The sequence below is a fragment of the Haliotis rubra genome, unplaced genomic scaffold, assembly GCF_003918875.1.
Source record: "Haliotis rubra isolate DU_JTF1 unplaced genomic scaffold, ASM391887v1 Scf367, whole genome shotgun sequence".
In the NCBI taxonomy this organism is placed as follows: domain Eukaryota; kingdom Metazoa; phylum Mollusca; class Gastropoda; order Lepetellida; family Haliotidae; genus Haliotis; species Haliotis rubra.
In genome coordinates, this window is record NW_025767043.1 from 413,405 (window position 1) to 420,453 (window position 7,049).

Below are 7,049 nucleotides of genomic sequence, written 5' to 3' on the forward strand. Positions count from 1 at the left end.
TAAGAGGCGAATAACGGGATTGGGTGGTCAGGCTCGTGGTTTCCCAATTGCGAAGATGGATGCTTATGCCGTTGATCGTGGATTGTCTGGTCCAGACCAGATGATTTACAGACCGCCGCCATATGGCTGGAATATTGCTGAGTGCAGCGTTAAACAACAACAAACAAACAATAACGATGTAGAGCTTTACAATAACCTTGGTGTGCTTCTGGTTTATTTTGCACAGACTATGTTCAGCTGTAGACTCACTGAGATGATAGATGGAACCTTGCTCTCGTAAGAGGAATTTCGATAATCGCTGACGTACATCGTTGTCTTCATAATCATTCAGATATTTAGTTATTTTGCCTTGAAGACGTCCTTGTTTTCAATGTAAATTTCCATTCAATACAATCTGGTATCGGTGCCGATACGTTTTTGCAGCTGTTAGTTCCTCTGAAATTGTTACGAACACCTATCAATGAGTGGACACATTTCATAACGTGTTTGTCGTCATTTTCACGTTGCATTCTTTCACAGATTAGTTTAATGGGTGAGCCGTGTGTTCAAGCGAATAACAAGTGTAGATCCCTTCGTCGCCTTTAGTACTCATAAATTGACTGCTCTTGTAAACTTCCTGGTTATACATCCGTGATTGTGGCTAAAAACGAAACAAATGAAATGTTTGATAGGCATTTCTCAGAAGCTGAAGGATGAAAAAACGTTTAAGGGATAAGAACGTTATTACGTTATAATAGCGTTGTTATGGCAGAGATCATTATACCGTTGTCAAGCAAGACAGGTTATTCAATTATGACTGATCTAGTACGTGTATCAGAGTTCTGTCTGGAACTTAGTGAATGCGTGAGTTAAAATTTAAAGTCACATCGGCAGTATTTCAGCCATATCGTGACTAAGAGAGTTGTACATATATAAATGAATACAAGGAAATTTAGTAAATATACTTACATGTCTGCAAAGGACAGTAAAACAACTAGATTATCACAGAAATACATTTAAAACTAGTACTTAAATCTAAATACTTTAAATATAAATGACAAGACAATATAAAAACAGGCCTTAGATCGCCAACAACTGAAGGTGGATCGCCATACTAGGAACGTCTAGAACTTAGGTTCACAGTTGTTCGGCGAGTGTTTACAGCATAGTAACGCCTGAGAACATTTATATTGTTTCCTGAAAGCGAATTGTCAAAGATATGCTTTCTTCTGCCATGCAGTTTCTATTAGATTGCATTGAGCGCCCATAAAGAAGCGTGACTTAATATGTTGCTCTGCTGCATCTTGACACCAGCCGACAAGCTGGATGTCGGATACTACGACAAACACAACAGGAACACAAACAACGTTGTTGATATCGCGGTCGTTGACTTCTCATTCATTGTTCCTCCATGTTACGCCCGTGTTCATTCTGACATTTCGGAGAGGCTTCCTTCACCCTGTTTCTGGGTTTCCGTGGACAATTTGATAAATATGTTGTTCAATGAGAAATTCGGAAGACATTTATAACGGGCATATGTTGGACGTCCCAGGGCGTTCTCATATATTACTCCGCCATATAGCTGGAACATTGCTGTGTGCGACGTAAAACGCAACTCACTTACTCTCATATATTTATAAAAATCAACTTGTAAATAACTATAATCAGCCAATTTCAGGTTCACGCGTACAGCCACATGTCTGGTTGTGTCACTTCATTGGCATATATGTTCCATGTTAGAGAGTATAGTCTTGGCATGTTACACAATGGTCTTGAAATGTTAGACACAAGTTTTGCTATGTTAGACAAAAGTCTCTTAACACTAGACAATAGAACTGGCATTATAGACAAACGTCTTAACGTGCAACGTCACTGTAGCGTATAATTCTTATAATAGAATACGTTTGTTTAATATGGAGTCTAATAGATACCATGCTCTGCATTTACAAACGGCAAGGATTGTTACCTATAAATTTAATTTGATTATTTACACATACACTTGAAATATAATAGTACTTTGCATCTTTGACGTCATTATGTGGGCGGTGGGGTAGCCCAGTGGATAAAGCGTAAGCTCGTCACGCCGAAGACCCAGGATCTATTCCCCACATGGGTACAATGTGTGAAGCCCGTTTCAGGTGTCATCCGTCATGATATTGCTGGGATATTGCTAACAGCGGCGTAAAACTAAACTCACTAACGCATAATTGTGTAGAAGGATAAGAAGAACTTACATTGTATGTATATTCCTTGCGCGACAGCTAGATGTGGCCCGTTCTACATATTTTTGGACACAAGACATATCACACCCTAGTGGGAGGAGTAGGCGTACTGGGATGTTGGTATTGATTATCCGTGCCGTAATGAGTACCTTCCAACAATATTCCTCCAAGGGAGCTAGTTTTCACGCCGCTTTGAACAGTATTTCGGTTATTTCATGTCATGGTCAGCCTATATCAGAGTAATGCAAACAACGAAGGAGTGAGTGAGTGAGTATAGTTTTACGCCACACCCAGCAATATTCCAGCTATATGGTGGCGGTCTGTAAATAATCGAGTCTGGACCAGATAATCCAGTGATCAACAGCATGAGCATCGATCTTCGCAATTGGGAACCGATGACATGTGTCAACCAAGTCAGCGAGCCTGACCACCTGATCCCGTTAGTAGCATGGGTTACTGAAGATCAATATTCTTACCCAGATCTTCACGGGTCAAACAGCGAAGGAGGTGACAAACCAAGAAACACAGGGCGCAGGTTGGACTCGAACCAATAATCTAACACCTGGTGAGTATAAATGATGCAGCTCTACACAGAGAATTGGTTCACATTGGATGACTGGGCAACCAGAGGCCATCTTAGACTCCACAACCAGTCGCCATCTTAGACAGGGCTCGATTAAATTCTTTGCAACTTGCACTGGTGCATCCCAGTATTACAAAATGCAACCTAGTTATTAGCCTAACTTGCACCAGGTGCAGGTCAGTTTTAGAGAAATAAATCAACAATAAATCTAACATTGTGAGCACAATTATGTCAGCTCATTTTCATCTAAACTTTGAATAGCTATGGCACAGATACATTGCTATTATTAGACACCGCTCGGTTGTGACAGGTCTTGTAAACAGGGATCAGCTGTGTGTCTGTGTTGCTATGGTTTCAAGGTACTTCGTCATGGAAATATGTTTATGTGCAATGATACCTCTGACGTATTAACACACTACGTCATCATTTTAAGTGAAAGTTGACAGATTTATCTAATAGATGACCAGTCACCCTAACCCATGTAGAAACATCTGAAGATTGTTTTCAAACGTACACATACAGAGGAAGTTCCTGCAACGTGCTGTGAGCGAAAACCAGCGTGTTACATGGGTACGGACCACAGCAACATCAACAGACTCAGTGATAATGTTTGCAAACCTTAGCAAAATGACACAAAAACTTAAGAGTATGGACCTACGACTGAAACATTTAAACACCGAACCAAAAACCTTAAAAAAACCACACAAAAACACACAGACGCCTCAATGGTCTAAGGCAACGTAATGCGTTACGAGGAGTATTTCCCTTTTGTCGTAACAGGATCTTCTTGTCTTGGGTTCTAAAACTTGGTTTTTCGGGCTAGGATCATTCTGCCTGAGCAGGTAGCCTGGTATGAATAACAATATTTTGCCTTGAAATAAGTAGAAATTGTTAATGGTTCCTTGTTGTTTGATGATGTTGGTAGGTACAAAACCCTTTGAAGACCTTGGCAGTTATGTTCAGAACAAATCAATGATGGCTCACAACGTCTTAAGGATTCCTAAATCAGTTACAAACTGCATAAATTTCTTGCCGAAATACAAGCAAGACCCAGTATTATATCTAGCTATCACTGAAATAATTGAATGTAAAGGAAACAAAGTTAGTGGGTGTGCTATTTGCCCCAAGGGACAGCACAAATGTTAAATAATATTCACTCATATATTATATCATTTGTCATCTTAAGTCAAGTAAAGTCACGAAACTTAAACAGAGTGTGTAAAGTGCCCAGTCAATTCCCTTTAATAATTTAAATCACTAAATCGTACTAAACTATGTCTCCATCATATATGGAAAGCTAATAAAAGCAACTTTCAATTTTTAAGTTCTGGTGACTATTACGGTCTCTAATTTCAATAAACAGTCTGTAGTTTGCGGTTTAGCCAATTCTGTTTTTACTCATGTCAGAAAGCTAAGATTAAATGACGAAAAACCAGCCTACAGTTGACTCCTTATAGCTCGTCACGAGGAACTTCATGATGGAAATGTTATTCAACCTCTAGGAATTAAAAACCAACCATCTACAAATATTGAACTTGTCAATAGATTTAATGTCTTCTTTTGTCCTTTCGTCCAAAGTATTTGCATTAGGACACAAAATGAAACCTGAAACATCCCAGCTTTAAAATCAGCATGAATATAATATAATAAGAACATACGACACCGGCATATCTATATTTACAACCTCACCGACGACTGTTTGCTATCACTACTGATATTGGATTCAAAACGATTACCAATTTACGCCGCTATTATCAGAGCCGAAGGAAATGTCATCGTAACAGCTCTGAGATATATCATTAACTAGTCTTAATATAAATAGTCTTGCTATTTTAAGACATTCTGTCTTGCCTGCAGACTATTTAATACATGTCGGGAAAACATCCACTTTTACTTATCATTGTTGAATTAAATCATAATCTTGCTACTGGCCAATACATCGTCTATTGTTTGTTACGGAGCCACCGTGGCGTCAGTGGTGACACATTTGTTGATGCTGCAGCACATATTCCTATTACTTCTTATACCATATAAAGATGACAAATCTGTAATAATGCTTCATAGGAAGTCTAATACAAAGCAATAGGATGTACAAGTAGGTATTAATACACTTCATGACGTAAATCCAGCCAAAGGTTATACCTACTAGGGTTGCACGGCAGGATTCGGAGAAGTCATTTGACGGTAATGTCGTGTTGATATAGATACATGTACACACATAAGTCTTTACTTATATGTGACGATGGTATGTTTTCGTCTCAGTTGATGCATATTTCAAGGTTTACTCTCCAAGGGATCTTTTTATGTTGACAGGGGTTCTATATTTGTTTGGCGAAATTGATATGAAAAGATAAATATTGATAAAAATTACATGTTGTGAAACGTCAAGATCAGACGTCAAAGCAAGAAAGGCGCTGTAAATCAGTGCTGTTGCCGATGTTTAGAATTTGTTAAATAATTTTGTGAATTCTTATTTTTAATAATTTGTGAAAGCATATTTTGGAATCAATAATAAATGGAAATATTTACTGTTCGGACACGGGAATCTGTTACTAGTCTACAAAGAAACATAATCATACTCAGACCCACTGACACCAGCTGGCATATGTTCATCTTTAAAACCTTACATATTCAGGTGACCCACCAATTACGGCGCTGAAGCTACACTGGTATGAGTATTATACAAAACTCTCAACTAGCAGTCTAACATGTTTGTCATACAAAATATATATGAGCATCTACAGTATTGCTCGAAATAGATGAAACAAGCAGAATACGCTCAAGAGCATGTATGTGAGCGGTTCCATGCCTCAACCGATTTTAAGCAGCAAATTGTATTATGACAGGGGCATTGCTATACAGATGCGGGCAAGACGCCAGTTCTCAGAAAAGTGGCACCTTCGACCTTATCAAGGAAGGTCGAATCGAAAAGGTTCATATATACGACCAAAAATATCTGAGAGTGTTAAAATGTTTTCGACAATTCAAATCGGTTGAAAAAACATATTTCAGACAAAACGATTTTCAAAGAGTATTTATAGGTTTAAATTATTGCTGGACGAGAAAATTAGTTGACTAAAATAAATTAGTTGTCCTAAATTAGAGGTAAAAGAAATTCAAATAAAATGTTTATGTCGTACATTTCTAGATTTTAGAAACCCCCGGGAGAAGATATTGTTTTTTGACGTAATACAGAGACTAACACACGCAAATGTCACCTTAAAACAACTGCTTATTATATAAACGTCGAGGCACTTTCTTAACTCACCATAAGTATAGTTATCTGCATTATTCGCCCAAGGCCAGGAATGTGACGCGGCGTCTACAATGAATAGTTACAAAGTTTCGTCACTTCGTCAAAAATCACCCGGAAGCAAAAAGTATTGATGTGAAAAAAGAAACAAGTACCCATCCAAATTACATCTTTGAGGGATAAATGTCGATACTGACCTTTTCCACATCAAAGAATCAGTTAGAAGCCAACATGCTATTTTAGTTATGAAACTTTGTACATCATTCAATTGCCTGAAACCTCTGGAATATATATGTATATATGACACCAATACCTGCAAATAGATTCCGAATATATCATCAGAGTTTTATTTGGATGCCAGTTGTCTGTCATGTCGTATTCTGTCATGTATTTTCATTCAGTAATTTCCAATGAATTTTGACTATGTTTAGGGGAATTATTTCCGGTCCGTGTTGATGAAACTGTTAAAACTACTGGCATTTCTTACTGCTTCCAGTGAAGGTGAAGACCTCGTCCTGATCAGTAAACACGAATAAGCCATGAAAAAGACGTTACAATCAATGAAACAAGCTATCATGTTCATGTTTCATGTTCTAAATGCCAATCAATTCAAGGACTCCATAAGACTTGAGATTATACGTCAAAATATTTATCAGCATGTTTCTGATGCATGCATGTCATGCCCAGTAACTGCCTCATCTTCCAACATTTGACTGTAGCTATGGTTCGTAGTGCGGGAAGGTTCGTAGTGCGGGAAGGTTCGTAGTGCGGGGAGGTGCGTGTGTGTGTGCGTTCGTGCGCGCACTAACTTCTGTAAACCAGTTAAATGCTTCTACTGACTTGCTGTTTTGTATGACAATACAAAATGATGTGAATATAATCTGTGAGAACTGTCAACGGACAAAATATATTTATCCGTTTCGTGGTCGGATCTGAATCACATCCAGGTTGGTTGGTCGGTTGGTTTATAGATTAACGCCGCACTCAGCTATATGGCTCCGGTCTGTAAATA